At 46.7% G+C, this 16679-nt stretch overlaps 1 pseudogene; it reads left to right on the forward strand.

Moving 5' to 3' along the window:
- LOC101997719 overlaps positions 1–1150 on the forward strand; it is a 2251-nt pseudogene extending 1101 nt beyond the window's left edge.
- The last annotated feature ends 15529 nt before the right edge of the window (positions 1151–16679 follow it).

Here is a 16679-nt window from a genome sequence, read left to right on the forward strand (position 1 = left end):
AAAAGAATACAATTTGTGTGTTGGTATTTCGGGTGTAAAGCTAGCCATGCGGGAGCCGGGTGGGATGAAAAGCAGGCCTACTCGACTCATCACTACACAGAAGTAAGAAAGATAAAAGCCCAGAGGCAAAAGGTAGATGGGATAATTTAAGAAAAACTGGCTAGAAAGAAGCCAAGCTATGGCCAGGCATTTATAATTAAGAATAAGCCTTCGTGTGTGATTTATTAGGGAGCTGGGTGGTGGGTCTCCAAAAATCCAAAAGAGTAAAATGTCACACAACATAGTTGTGGACAAAATTGCACATAAAGGTAAACTCAGTGCCACTATTAACAGAGCAAGAACAAAGCTAAGGTGAGTCCCAGTGAATTTCAGTTGTTCATCAAATAACAGGTATTTTAGGTCCAAGACATAATAGAGTAGGAGAGACAGCCAAACAGGACACATGGGAACATTCTATGGGCATTTAAAATAGAAGTGTCAGCTGGGCAGTGGTGGCGCACACCTTTGATCCCAGCACTTAGGAGGCAGAGGCAGGCAGATCTCTGTGTGTTTGAGGCCAGCCTGGTCTACAAGAGCTAGTTCCAGGACAGCTAGGGCTGTTATACAGAGAAATCCTGTCTCAAAAAAACCAATAAATAAATAAGTAAAATAGAAATTGTCGCCCATATCTCGGCCTTTGTCTCCAGAACCAAGGCTCCTTGGGAAAATGACTGTGTCTAACTCTGAGTCAGAAAGACAAGACAAACTTGGACCATGGTGTGGTGGTGGAGGGTTTTTTGAAGTATTCAGAAAAGGAGATGGAGCCTAGCAAATGGACACAGGAAGCAACCCGAGTCAGTGTACAATGGGTGGAGCTGTTACCATAGTAACCAACCACTTCCGGATTGGTTCTGAGGCCCACGCAGGAGGGAATCTACCCCTGCTACTGTAAACTTGGCGGCCAGGTGGTCATAGGTGCTAGGAGGGGAGAGCACACTATTGTTGTTTTCTGAATGGTCATATTGACAAAGCGCCTTCCAAATCTGTGTAGCTCATGGCTTCAGTGATGCTGTGCGCCTGCATCGGAGAAGCCTCTCTGTGTAACGGGCATGAGGCAATGAAGAAAGGCTGGCGTGATAGCGTGGTGACTGAGTGCAGACTGCTCTTCTAGAGGAACAGAGTTTGGTTTTCAGAACACACATCAGGCAGCTCGCAACAGCCTGTAAATCCAGTTTCAAGGGATCTGATGTCCTCTTCTGGCTCCCCAGGCACTGTACCCATCTGTGAAAACCTACGCTCGCGCGCTCGCGCGCGCGCGCGCGCGCGCGCGCACACACACACACATGCGTGCGTGCATGCATGCAAATAAAAAGAAAAAGGGAAATCTTTATTTTTAAATATTAAATATAAATGATGAGTGAGAGTTCAGCCCCAGGCAGCGCGCCTGTCTCCACCCCCTAAAGGCCCGGGAGCACTGAGGAAGAGGGAGCAGAAAGAACACAAGCACCAGAGGGTGGAGAGAACCACGGCAGAGCCCTGTATTCTGGACACGACGTGGACACGGCACTCATGACCTCACAACTGCTGCGGGCGCCTGCATAAGGCCTGCACAGACCAAACCAGCATGGGGGGCAAGGGGCGGGGGCTCTGGAAACCCCACCCCCGGCTGAAGAGCTATTGGTAGATGATGGCTACTGGGGGAGAGAGAGTCAGTTTTCTTCGGGGGCATGGTCTCCATTAGATTGCCCAGGGATGGCGCTATTGGGTTCGCTTGACTACTTAGAAAGGAGGAGGAGGAGAAGAAGAAAGAAGCCGAGAACATGAACATAAAAGGGGAAGTGTTGATCCAAATGGGAAGGGGGAAGCAGAGAAACAGATTTGATAAAAAAAAAAAACAGTGTAGGACTTTATGAAATTATAAAACGGTTGAAACATAAGCAAAGAAACGGTATTGTTAAAAGGTTTCCCTGTGTGCAAAACTAAAACAATTTGAGCAACGTAAAAGATAACAGTGTGGATTGTAAGGGTGACGTGGGTGAGCAGACACACACACAGAATGGGACAGGACGGCGTTGGTTACTGCTCTTGGCACTGTGCTGAGATACCCGGCATAAACAGGCTGAGGAAGAATTTATTTTTGCTCTGGGCTCAGATGGTCCTATCTACAGTCCTTGGCTCCATGGATTCTGGGCCCACGAGAGAGAGGGTGTCATGGTGGCAGGAGGGTGAGGAGAAGTCTAGTCACTTCAAGGCAAACAGGAAGGAGAAACTAAGGGAAGAAGGGACAGATGGAACCATCACAGTCTGAAGGTGTGCCCTCTAGAGGTTGACTTCCTCCAGCTAGGCCCTGCCTCCTACAGTTTCTGAACCATCACATGACAATCCCATTCCCCAAGAGCTAACCAGCAGGTGAGCCTGTTGGGGACATTCCAGGACTCAGACCATGTCAGGCACCCTGCCAGTAACCCCACTCCCTGAGCTGGCCCCAGTAAGTGACTTCTAACAAGTGCACATCACAGCTCAGGATAGCAGGGAAACCATCTTCCACAGTCCACAATGCTATAAGCCGCACCAAGGCCAATGTCACCAGCCACATGTCTTGTGATTTGCTGTCCCCTCTAAACCCATCACCTCAGTCAGTCATGAGAAAAGAGTTTCTGTCATTCAGATTTAAGGACATTCAACAAAATACTCAAATGTCTTGTTCAAAAAAAGAAAGAAAGAAAGAAAGAACGAACGAAAGAAAGAAAGAAAGAAAGAAAGAAAGAAAGAAAAGAAAACATGAAAGGCTAGAGAAAGTGTTGTGGGTTATTTGTATACTGTATGAAGACATGTTGCTGTGATTGGTGTGATAAAAAGCTGAGCAGCCAATAGCTAGGCAGGAGAGGATAGGCAGGATTTCTGGGGAGAGAAAGGAAGAGGAGCAATCTAGGCATTCAGATTAGGCCAGCTAGATGCCAGGGAGACACTGAGGAGGTTGAACATACGATACAGAGTAGAGGTAACCGAGCCCCATAGAAGAACACAGATTAACAGAAGCAGGTTGCTTTAAGTTGTAAGAGCTAGTGGGACAAGCTTAGGTCAATAGATAAGCTTTCATAATTAATACTAAGCGTCCACGTCATTATTTGCAGCTGGTGGTCCTGACGAGAAAGTACTGCTCCCAGAACCTGTCACAGAGGAGAGGAAACTAAGGACTGAGGACTTAGCACACAGGGGACCTGGGACCAACAAAGGACATTCATGAAAAGCCAGAGAAACCCAATTAATGTCAGAAGCTTCATTTAAAAGTCATAGAAAGCGGGCTGGGGTGTAACTCAGTTGGTAGAGGGCTTGCCTGGCTTGCATGAAGTCCTGGTTCAGTGCCCAATACCTTATCCCCAGAGCCCAGGACGCAGGGGTAGGAGAATATGGAGTTCAAGGTCTTCCTAGGCTACGTGTCAAGTTTTAAGCCATCTATGACACCTTGTATTAAAGCAAAATTTATTTAAAATAAATGAGTAGATAAAAAAGAGAAGCTGGGCATAGTGGCCTGCCCTATAAACCCAGCATCTGGAAACCTAAACAGAGGGATCACAAGTTCAAAGCCAGCCTACACCTGTGTGACCCTGTCTAAGAAAATCAATAAAATAAAAATAAATTTAAAAACATAGCAGGTCTGAAGGTGTAGGTCACTGGAGGACCACCAGCTCAGTGGCATGCAATATCACTAACACCACAGAAAATAATTTAAAACCTAGGGATAAGGATGGATACATGGTATGGTAAGGTATGAATTATAGGACACAATGAGGGCTCTCACCAGGAGCGACTAATTGAAATGCAGATTTCAGGGCAAAGTAAAAACCTGGATATAAATTTTTTTTAACGAACCCTACAGGGTCAACATCTAGATACAAACCACTGTGATCAAGGTTGATGAATTTCTTTTTTAACCTTTACATTGTGATTCTTTTCCTCTTTATTGTGTTTTTAATAACATTTTTTAATAAAAGGGGGGGATCTTTGTCCAGGATGTTCATTAGGACTTGTCAACAGCATAGACAATACAAAGAGAAACCTACTTTCTTTCTCACTCCATTTTCAGGCAGCTCCCCTCTGGGTGTGTCGCTGTGGAGGTGGGCTTTGAGGGCTCATATAAGCTCAAGACACGCCCAGTGTCTCAGACCACTTCCTGATGTCTGCAAGTCAAGACAAGGGACTCTCAGCTCCTTCACCAGCACCATGTCTGCCTGCATGCTGCTATGTCCCACCATAATGAAAATGGACTGAACCTCTGAACTGTAAGCCACCCAATTAAATGTTTTCCTTTATAAGAGTTGCTGTGGTTTTCGTGTCTCTTCACATAACATGGGATGTCCTTCTGTATATGTGTTGCTTTTATTGGTTAGTGAATAAAGTTGTTTTGGCCAATGGCTTAGCAGAGTAAAGGCAGGTGAGAAATCGCGAGAGAGAGAGAGAGAGAGAGAGAGAGAGAGAGAGAGAGAGAGAGAGAGAAGGCAGAGTCAAGGGGATGCCATGTAGCTGCCAAAGGAGTAACATGCCACACCTGTAAGCCACAGCTCATGGCAACACACAAATTAATAAAAATGAGTTAATTTAATAGTTAGCCAGTAGAAGCCCAAGACATTGGCTAAATGGTGTTGTAATTAATAAAGTTTCTATGTGATTATTTGTGTCTGGAAAGCCGGGAAACGAAAGCATAGCCTCAGATTACATAATGGGCTTTACTCTACTAAGCCATTGGCCAAAACAGCTTTATTCGTTAACCAATAAAAGCAATACACATACAGAAGGACTTCCCACATCATTTATAGCTATAGAAACCCTAAGACAGCTGATGGGGCAAAGCTGTTGAATGTACTCTTCAAGGTGCATGTGCTGCAGGCCATGTCCCGAAAGTGACACCTTTAAAAGTTGGGACTCAGTAGGAGGTGACAGAGTCAATGGGGGATTTATACAAGTCTTTCCTCATTTTTTTCCTATGAGAAAGGGCTGCTGTAAACAGCAAGATGCTGGAAGCACACCTCAGTAGTAGAAGGCTTGGATATCGTGTACAAGGAAAGCCCTGGGTTCAATCCCATACCTCATACGGCTCCTGAGTCTCTCTGGCTTCTTGTCCCTCAGAGTGTGCTCTTCCGTATGTGCCCCCCCCATTCTGATCCCCGCTGCCAAGAGACCCTCCCAATACCCAAAGACCAGATCAATGGTGCTAAGTGGTCTTGGACATTCAGTCTCCAAGACTGTGAGACATGAAGCTCTTTTCTCTTTTCTCTTTTCTCCAACCCTGGGTATTTCCTTACAGCAGCAGCAGACAGACTACAACAGAAAGACTTGCTCTTCTCAGCTGCATTTCTTAAGACCATCCTAGTCCCCTGGCACAAGTCTCTACATCTGGCACGATGGAGCTATGAGAGTAGAGGAAGTTACAAGGGAAGCCATAGACAGCTGGGGAAGCCATCTGGGATTCCCACAGGAAAGTGGCAGCACCTGGAACTGAGGAGAAATAGCATGCTGTGCTCTCTGTAAACAGAGCCCATCGCTCCACCCTCCGGAGGGTCCTTCACCACCCCTCCGTAAACAAGCCTGCCAGACCCAGGAGACAAGCATGGTGGGAACATGGCTGAGGACCATAAAGTCTGGTATGACGGAAGATTCCAGGAAGAAAGAGTGAACGTGAGCCTCTCCCAAGCCGTGCCTCTCTAGTTGCCGCCACCTTGGAAGCTGGTGAAGAAAGGGAGACATTGTCCCAAAGGAAGTTGAGCTTTGAAACCACCTGAAGAGTTGACTGGAAAAGATTTTTTTCATATCAGGAGGGAAAAAATAATGCTCAACATTGGAAGCAACTTAAACATCTAACGTGAGTGCCACAACGCAGGAAGTCTGCTTGGATGAGGATGGCTCTCTCTGCTTCAAAATTCTGGTGCACGCCACAGACATGACTTATTTTTTAGCAACCATGTTTAAACTTTTTAAAGAAAATTTGGTTCTTAGTGGATTTCCCGAAGTCAAAAGTTCCCTTGTACAAATCTGCCTCAAACACGGTCCACCAGCATCTTGTCTTACGCAGTCTCTTGTCATCATGTTACCTCCTCAGAGGGGTCTCCCCTGACCATTTACCCAGTAGGCGTATCATCCAGGTCCTCTCAAACCCCTTTGCTGTTTCCCTCTTATTTTCTTTATAACATCTATCACCACCTGAAAGTGGCTACATTGTTTTCTTAAAGCTGATTTCTTTCTCGCTTGCTACACGCATGCGCACACACACACACACGAGCACATACATGCTTAGTAGTCACAGCAGTTCCTAACCATGAGAGATGCTAACAGATTTACAGCCAGCAAGTGAATGAATCAAAGCTCTGTGGAACCAGACATACAGTCCTGTCATTGCCGCAGACTTGCAGACTGTCCCAAGACTGGCTTTGCTCCTGGGGCTATTAAGAACAAACATCCTTCGCACACTGTCCTCACCCACTGGCATGTGTCCTAACGCTATGCACTCCCAAAACAGAACTTTCATGTCAACATGAATGAGCATTTTCTGAGACGTGCGTGTGCGTGTGTGTGTATCCATGGACTAGAGTCACAGGTGCTGGGAGCCACCATGTGGGTCCTGGAAACCGAATTTGGGTCCTCCGAAGAGTGATGGAGGAAGGTCATTGGTTAAGTAATAAAGAAACTGCTTGGCCTCATAGGTTAAAACATAGGTGGGAGGAGTAAACAGAACAGAATGCTGCTAGGAAGAGGAAGTGAGCTCAGACTCGACAGCTCTGCTCCTTGGAGCAGAGATGCCATGCTCCCCTGGCCCGGCCAGACACACGCGATGAAGCTCCGACCCAGGATGGACGTAGTCTAGAATCTCCCTGGTAAGCCACCTCGTGGGCTACACAGATTATAAGAAATGGGCTAGTCCAGGTGCGAGGGTTAGCCGAGAAGAGGCTAGATATAATGGGCCAAGCAGTGTTTAAAAAAAATACAATTTGTATGTTGTTATTTCGGGGCATAAGCTAGCCAGGCGGCCGGGGTGCCGGGGACACAGCCCCGCTGCGCTCCTATTACAACAGAAGAGCCACAAGCACTCTTAACTACCGAGCAATCTCTCCAGCACCAGTAGCAGCTTTGGGGGCTCCTATCTTGATGATGTTTAAGTTACCTCTGACTTCTTGAAGCTCACCAGGCAAGTCCTGCGGGGAGTCCTTGGAATAGCAGCCAGAGATTTATCATCATCAAACTTTCCAAATCCATCTTCAATGTTCATCGATTTCTCTCTGGCTGGTCTGGCAGACACACCTTTAGACACAGGCTGGTCAATGGTTGTGGATGCCAACAATGCTAACCATGAGGAGCTGGAAGACTGACTCTTGGCAGAGTGACCGCAGGAGCAGATCGCACTACAAACAGCTGCAGTTAAGAATGAGCAGCAGGTCAAAGGCTGGAAGAGAGAGACACACTTTTCCCCAAGGCTGATACTTAAGAGCCTAACAAGAATAGAAAAGTGATTACGTAGAGTAAAACAAAATACCATACAGGGTCTCATGAACTCCAGACTGGCTTTGAACTCTTCATCCTCTGGCTTCAGCCTCCCAAGTGTTGGGATTACAGGCATGCATCACCATGTCTGGTTGCATCAATACATTTGACTATCAACATGTCACGCTTGCCAATTGCTGTCTATATGAGCAGATAGAAATGCCTGTCTCATCGAAATATCTCAAGTGATTTGCAGGTCTGTCAGTCCTAGAGACCGGCAGGACAGACGTCTAAACCAGATCACAAGTCTCACATTCTAGAGGGTTTATGTGTGTGTGCTCATGTGAGTATCTTGTGTGCAAGATGTGTATGTGTGTGCCCCGTGTGAGTACAGACGTGTGCATGCCATGGCATGCATGTGAAGATCAGCGAACAACCTCAGATGTCTGTTCTCACTGTTACCTTGAGATAGGGCCTCATTGCTTCTGTGTACCCCAGGCTAGCTGGTCCTCAAGCCCCCAGGGAGTCTCCTGTCTCCATCTCCCATCTCAGTCCAGGAGCACTGAGGTTACAGGTACATACTTTCACATGCAGCTTTGCATGGGTTCTGGGGATCTAGACTCTCATCCGCAGGTCTGCACAGACCTGCTTTAACTGCTCAGTCATCTCCCATGGCTCACTCTCTGGAGTTTTGATAGAAACTCGATACTATTCGGGTCGGAGACGTACCTCAGTGGTTAAGAGTGCTTGCTACTCTTACAAAGTATGGGAATACGGTTACCAATGCCCACATCAGGCAGCTCATAACTGCTTATAATTCCAGCTCCAGGGGATCCAATGCCCTCTTCTGACCATTGTGAACACCCACAAGTGAATGTGTGTGCACACATATATACACAAAGACACACACATACAAACAAAAATTAAAACAAAGAAAAACGAAATGCAATATTGTTAGCTAATTATCAATTCATAGTCAGATTTTCCCAGTTATCCTTGGGACTGATTTTGGAAAAGCCAAAGACCCGATTTAAGATCACAGACCACATTGAATGTTTCATTTGTGTTTCCTCCCTTGATGCTGTAACCAAATACCTGGCAGGAAGTAACTTAAGGAACGATTATTTTGGTTCACAATTTTAGAAACAATCCAATCCAGTCCACTGTGGTAAGGAGGGCATGCTGCTGGTCACAGTACATCTGCATTCAGGAAAAGAAGCTGGGGCCGGGCTGTCAAACCTCAGTGCCCACCCATCACCCGCTTCCTTCATTAAGAATCCACCCCCTAATAATTCCACGACCTTCCCAAACAGTAGCACCAGCTGGGACCAAGTGTCGCCTGGGGGACATGTCACTCAAACCTCAACAGTATTCTTGTCTTTTTGCTTTCCTGTTATATCAAACAGGTCCCAAACTGTATTCTTTTATAGCTTTGACACCTTCAAGAAGGCCAAGGTGGTATTTTGCACACCGCCCTTCTGTTGTGGGATATTTGTACACTGTGTGAAGATGTATTGCTATGATTGGTGCAATACAAAACTCAACAGCCAATAGCTAAGCAGGAGGTATAGGCAGGATTTCTGGGGAGAGAAAGGAAGAGGAGGAGAATCTAGGAACAAAAGAGATGCTGGGAGACACAGAGAGGAAGCAGGAGGTGCAAGATGGAAGAGAGGTGACACCACATGATAGAATGTAGATTAATGTAAATGGGTTAATTTAAGTTATAAGAGAGAGTTAGGAACAAGCCTAAGCTATAGGCCAAGCTTTCATAATTAATAATAGGTCTCTGTCTCATTATTTGAGAGCTGACTGGAGGGACAGAGAAAGATAAGTTATACCGTTCACCTTGGATCCATGGATCTCCTCACAAGTGTGCTGGGATGCTCTCAGTTCCTCAAGAGGAGGCTCTTTAAGATCACTAGCTAAGATGCTGTGTGCAGATGTCTGCTCTCCTAAGGAAGCTGACCATAGACTATCCTAGTAACTGCACTATGGGAACCATTTCTGCCTGTGCTATATTCCTGAGTTATTTCCACAGAAGCTGCAGGATGGGAATCCCAGTTTTTCCTCACGCTGGTTGGAACCCCTCAGTGTGTAAACGCCTTCGTTGCTACCTTTACCTTCCTTCTTCTTTCTTTTCTTTTTAGGTTTTTCTTTTTCTGCATTTATTTGCCCACGTCATGGTATGTGCGGAGGTTGAAGGACGACTTCCAGGAGTGAGCGCTCTCCTCCCGCCAGGTGGGCCTTGGGGATTGAACTCCGACCCTCAGGTTGGGTGGTGAACCCTTTCCCCGCTGAGCTATCTCATCCATGTCCACCCTCTTTTCCTTCCTAACAGCAGTATGCACTGGGGAGTCTACACGGAGACTCCATTCTACCGTTACGAATTGGTAGTCAGTGTACCTGAGAGTTAGGAGTCACACTTAAAGATCTCGGCCCAGATTTTGAAATAAAGGTTGTCATATTTAGGGTTTCTATTGCTGGGATAAAGCACCAAGACCAAAAAGCAAGTTGGGGAGGAAAGTTTCCCCGAAACTTCCACATTGTAGCCCATCATTGGAGGAAGACAGGGCAAGAACTCAAGCAGGGCAGGAAGCTGGAGGCAGGAGCTGATGAAGAGGCCATGGAGAAGTGCTGCTTACTTGCTTGCTTCCCCTGGCTTGCCCAACCTGCTTTCTTATAGAACCCAGGAACATCAGCCCAGAGATAGCACCACCCACAATGGGCTGGGCCTTCCCACATCAATTGTTAATTAAGAAAGTGCTCTAAGCCAGATCTTATGGAGGCATTTCCGCAATTGAGGTTCTCTTCTTTCAGATAATTTTAGCTTGTGTCAAGTTGACGTAAAACTCTCCAGCACAAAAGTGATGCCTGGATCCCTGTGACACAACCCTGTCTATGTGTATACTTGTGAATGGCTTGTGCACATGATGAGAAGATGCTTCGGATATACCCATCCCTCCTTTCCCACCCCATCCCTATGACCAGTCATTCCTTCAAACCCCCAATGACGGCTGGCACCTACAAACAAGACCTGATGCTCAGGAGTGCCCAAGCCTGCTGGGATGTCAAGCTTGGAACACAAAGTCACTGCTAACAAGTAGGGAAGAGGCTTGTGATGTCCATGAGGCCCCTCCCTACCTCAAGATTACAGGAAGCACATGAAAGGTTGTGGTGGGAATCCCTGGTAGTCACCACAAAAAACTCACTGGTTCAAGAGGCTGGACTTGGGCAGAGTTCTTCTTTCTGTCTGTCAGATACCTTGTCTTTTTGGGTGAATAGACATTAATTTTAATTTAGTTTTTAGATTTTATTCATTTAATTACTTTATAAGAATGTTTTGTCTGCATGTATGTATGTGTGCTACATGTATGCCTTGTACCTGCAGAAGTCGAAAGAGGGTGGCAGAGACCCTGGAACTGGAATTGTGGACGGCTGAGAACCATGTGGGTGCTGGGAACTGATCCTGGTCCCCTGAAAGAGCAACAGATACCTGTATCAACTGAGTCATCTCTCCTGTCTGAACAGACATTTCTCTATGTCTCCCCAGGAAAATCCATGTAGTGTAACATGAAGGGGCCCTGCTAGTTGGGGGTTTCTGTCCTGCCTGGTACTCCACAGCTGCAAGCCCCAAATAAAATCATACAGAGATCTCTAAAGTTATAAAGCTGATTGGCCCATTAGGTCAGGGTACTTATTAGTTCTTGTAGCTTATATTAACCCATTATTCTGATCTATGTTAGCCATGTGGCTCAGTACCTTTTTCAATGGGGCTGCTTCGGTGATCTGGGCAGGAGTAGGAGGAATCAACTCCCTCCTTCCCAGAATTCTCCTGTTCTCATTGCATCATTTCTACTTCCTGTCTGGTTTTCCCACCTATACTTCCTGCTTGGCCAATCAGCATTTATTTAAAACATGATTGACAGATTACAGACAATTCTCCCTCACCAAAGTAGGCCCAGGCGTGGAAAGTCAGAGCCAAGGTCACCAGGCAGCTGTGATCTCCATGAGCACTGAGCTCAGAGCTGGAACCAAGGGCAAAGGTGTCTGCTGGTTTCCATTGGTTTCTGTAGCTCATTCTGGGAACAACACTCACTTCCTTTTGAGGCAGTCTCCACCCTCTGAGAAATGACAGTGCAATTGTCCTGCACCCCCATAGCCTGGGGTAGGCCCCAAACCCCTGCACAAGATGGTCACCAGGACTCAGGAGACAGCTGAGGAGGGACAGATGGGGTAACACGCAGGTCAGCCACACATCCAGAGCTGGCAACACCTCACGCCCTTCAAGGAAAAGCTAAACTCCATCTCCAAGATCCACTGGCTTCTCATTTATCAGGAAGTTTTATCTCAGGTGCAGAAAACCTTCTCTGTCTTGTCAGAGAAATCCTGACACAATCAAGCCCATTTTGAGCTCTTCCCCTAAATGGGTTCATTCATCCTTTCTGTTCACAGAATCCGTTGTTCTGACGAATGTCTAGATTCTGGTGATGCGATGTCACCTCTTACATTCTCACAACATGTACCCTTCATGGAAATCAGAGTGGGCTTCTCCACTCCTCTGCCCCAGGGAGTAAAACCTTCTAAAATATTGTTCACCTGGTACCAATCCCTTCATGGTTCTGCATTTGCCTGCTTACCTGTGTTTTGAAGAGGAAAAAGAAAAGCCTGGAACCCCTAAGCCCACATCTTCAAAAATTATAAAATCCAATTTCAATTGCTTTCTTCTTTTATGACTCCATCTTACCCTCATACCTATTTTCCTGAAGCTGTCGGAGTCCAGGAAGAAAGGTGGAAACGAGGAAAAAGGAGGCTGAAGAAACAAGAGAGTAGGGGGCGAGGAAGGAGTGGGGAGGGGAAAAAATGAGAGATGGAGGTGGAAGGGTGGGGAGGGAGGAGGAGGGGGGAGGGAGGAGCTTTCCCTCCTGAATGATTCTTAGTGCAAAAGTACAATAAAATGTTTTAGGTCTTCTGAGACACAGCTGTTTGGCTGTGTTTTTTAAGTCTCTCAAAGCTCTGACATTGGACTTTTTCCTGTCAGAGAATCTGGTCAGCCTGTGGGAGCACAGCTCCGGAGGACAAGGAGAGCAGAGATGAGAGGATGCTGAGCTGACAGGTCACACTGTTCCTCTGCATCTAGCAGGAGATCTGAACTCAATACCAGGCTTGGATAACTGTGGTTATTTCTATTTTACCATGGTACGAACTGAGTGTGACGCCTGGCTCTGCCCTGCCTTTTTGAGTCTGAGGTTACAGAACAAGACAGAATGAGGGTCCTCTTTGGGTGGTGAGCGTGGCTGGACTGGGAAGGAAACAAACCACGCTGGGATGGGTGCAGAGGCTCTGCTTGGTTTTTCTGAAGTTTGTCGTGGCTGGGCACCCAGCCGGGAGCTGGGAAGGGCTTAGTTTCCTGTACGTTTCCTCCATGTCATCTTTCACCCTTCGAACATGTCCTGTGGGTTGGTGCTATCTGATGAGGTAAAAAAATGAGCAGAATCTCTCAAGGTTTTTGTTCACAAGCAAGCAAAAATGACCATTGACACCCAGCTTACACCTGTACCCCGAGATGTTTACAGCCAAGGTGGGCACATACCTTGGGGTCGAATGCACCACCCCCTTTGATCTGGGATGCTTTACTCGCTATGTGAGCACTATGTGGTTTCTGGGGAGCCAAGTGGATCCCTTGAGACTGCAGAAGGTGGAGGGCAACTTGAGAAAGGAGAAGTGAAGTTGGCTTTGTGAGAATATCCAGCAAAGGTATCATAGTTTAAGACTCTGCCACTCAAAATAGGATTGTGACACCAGCATTGGGTCAGTAGGCATTTCTCATTGTTGTGACACAATCAACTTGAAGAAGGGCTTGTTTTGATTTATGGACCACAGAGTATGGACTGTCACAGCAAGTCATTGCAGCTACAGTAATTTGGTCTGGGGTAGCAGGAACTGTCAGGAAGCAGAAGTAAGTAGAAAAAACTATATCTATGTCTAACCCTCAAGGTTCATTCATGACAGTTGGTGCCCCAATGACTGAACTAACCCACACACACTAGGCCCCACCTCTTAAAGTTCGCACCACCTCACACCAAAGATCAAGCTCCCAAAACATGAACTTTGAGGGGATGAAGCTCATCCAAACCATAGCAGGGTTCTTGTACAGCTGAATCTCAACCTGTCCATATGCTTGACAGAGAAGAAATGAAAGTGACAGACGCCAGTAGAGGAGTAGCCACTCTCTGCTAGAGAACACTGGGAATTTGGGTACCAAAACCCGGGTGTCCAGTTCCCTGTAGAACCTGTCATCACATCATCTTCCCAGGTCCCCCTTGGTGGGATGATGCCAGTCGGCCATTCCTCTGAGACCCAGAAACCAACCTGGACAATGCTCATCCCTTAAATCTAGGACAGGTGCCTCCTCAGGAAGATAATGGCCTATTTTTCCCCTCAGCAGGGTGACTCAACTCTCTCCTCCATCTGCAAACCTAAGCTGGAAAAAACCAGATGTAGGTCTTCTTGCTGATATGAACTAACCTGAGCGGAAAACCCATTGTTCGGCTTTGTCTCCTGAACTGTAGGCTACCTTGATTGTGTCACTTAGAGAGAAGTCCCCCACAGAGACTGTGAAGGGTTTTGCTTAAAGTAATCAGCAGAGGCCTGGGGGCTGTTGCAGACTCAAGAGACATCCTAGCCCCTGGGCCCAGATCCCTTTTTTCTCTAGTCCTATTCATCCTGCTGGTGTCACTTATAAAACTGCGGTACACACGGGTTCTGAAATCTGGGATAAGGTTGGGATAAGGGCACCATGCTGGAAGCCTGTTATTTCAGGTAGCACTGTCCACCTTCCTTTGCCTGACAACCCAGGGCAAAGTTTTCGTGTTGAAGCCAGAGGCAAGAAGGAGGAGACGGAACTCCCGCTAAAGCCCAATGACATTAGTTCCTCACTTTTTCATTTCCAGCCACCATGAAGATATATTGGCAAAAAGAAAGAAAAAATCCCAAAGGAAATCTTAGCATCAGCTGCCAGGCATCCAATCATTGACTTGCTATGCTGAACACATCATGACATAAATAACAATTCACAGACATAATCTGATGGTCCTCCTGGGTCTGTAGAATGAATCCAGGTTGACCAGCATCTCTCCGACACACAAGTGGGTAGTTTCTGTTGTATCAGTTAGCCTGTCACCGCTGTGACAAAAGACCTAACAGAACAACGTGAAGGAGGGACAGTTTGTTTGGCCTCATGGCTTTAGGGGGCTCATCTGGGAAGGAATAGCAGGGTGGTTCATTTCACATCCCAGCAGGTCAGGAAGCTGAGAACAGAATGAGAAGCAGCCAGGGATATAGACCCCTACGGACCTCCCTCCAGAAACCCACTTCCTGCAACTCAGCATTGTCTCCTGCTTCTTAAACATCCCAAGGTAAAGCCATCAGCTGGGGACCAAGTGTTCAAACACGAGCCTGGGGATGCATTTCAGATACAGTCTACAATCATTTCCCCACCCCCCTTCCAGGCAAGACAACGGGTATCCTAAGCTCGTCTGGCAGAATCAGTGGCATCAGTAGCGTACAGACCACTCAAGGTGTATCAAATAAAGGTAGTAGTTATAAGGATTTGGAGGTAGAGACACCATTGATTAGAAAAGGAAGTCTAGGGAACACGGAGAAGAGAACCTAGCAGAAGCAGCCAGTGCCCCTGGACTGGAACCCATGGGGCTCCATTCATCACTACACTTAATGCTATAGTCAAGCTCTGCTTTATCAAAGGGACTCACACAAGCTCTGCTTCCCTCCTTTCTCACCTTATGATGAACAGATTGAGCACCCTAAGCTACCTGGCAGAGAAACAGAGAAAGCAGGGTTTGCAAATTTCCAGCCCCGGTATTGCACAGTGGACTAGGAACTAGCAGGACAACCCAGCTGTCCTAGGTTGACACTGCCACCTGGTGGCCTACACTGGAACAACATACCTATTGTCCCATCCCTAACCCCCCCACTTTTCATCTGACTCCTACCTCATTAAACATTTTCAATTTGGTACTTGTCACCAACGTCCTGCACTTGGGTAAGTTATTCTGAACTTCAGTATCCTAACCAGAGAAATAAGGAAATGGGGAGTCCTACCATCTAAGGATTATGATCACTGTATGGGATGTTTCAGATAACGCGCTCACCGCCAGGGCTGGGGAGGAGGCTCAGTGGTTAAATGCACTTGCTGCTACTTCAAAGGACTGGAGTTCAATTCCCAGAACACACATCAAGCAGCTCACAACCACCTGTAACTCCAGCTCTGGGGGGATATAACACCCTCTTCTGAACCCTACAGGCACTACACACACACACACACACACATATACAAAAATCTTTCCTAAAGTGACTGTCACAGTACCTGTAACACAGAAAGTATGAAGCTCTTGTAGTCAGTCTTCATAGCTTGCTCTGCTGTTATTAGCTTCCATGCTTTATCCCACCAAGCCTTCACAGGGTTCTTTGGGTCATAAAATCCAATGTTCACCTCTGTTGCCAGGATCTTGTCAGCAAACAAGACAGACTCACACATTCACCTCGTGTCTGTCTTCTCATCTGCCCCCTCCTCTCTCTCCTCTCTCTCTCTCTCTCTCTCTCTCTCTCTCTCTCTCTCTCTCACACACACACACACACACACACACACACACACACACTAGACCCCAAACCTAGCACATGAAAGAGTTCAGAGAGGTTAAGTGCTGTGCAGTGCTTGTCCACGGCCACCAAATGGTTCAGGGACTGTGTGACATGCTTAGTCCTCAGTTTTTAGGTTTAAAAAAAAAAACACAGGCACAAGCAACACTCAGTAGTGTCCATCTGGAGGTCAGGTGTCTAGAAAGAGAGTAGCTGAAAATCCTCTGGAACCCAGAACTCACCAATCCTAGTCCCAATGATGTGGCAAACAAGAGGCCTTGATGTGTGTACAACGTTCGCGTTAAATAACCAAAAGAGCTGGGTGGTGGTGGCGCACGCCTTTAATCCCAGCACTCAGGAGTCAGAGGTAGACGGATCTCTGAGTGCGAGGCCAGCCTGGTCTACAGAGCAAGTTCCAGGAGAGCTAGGGCTGTTACAGAGAGAATCCCTGTTTCGAAAAAAAAAAATCAAATAACCAAAGCAAGGGCCTGGGAGGTCATTCAGAAGCATGACCTTGTAGGTTTGATCCCCAACACTCACATTTCTTTCACAAAGCTAGATACAGCAGCACT

Source organism: Microtus ochrogaster, chromosome 8 (assembly GCF_000317375.1).
Source record: "Microtus ochrogaster isolate Prairie Vole_2 chromosome 8, MicOch1.0, whole genome shotgun sequence".
Lineage (NCBI taxonomy): Eukaryota > Metazoa > Chordata > Mammalia > Rodentia > Cricetidae > Microtus > Microtus ochrogaster.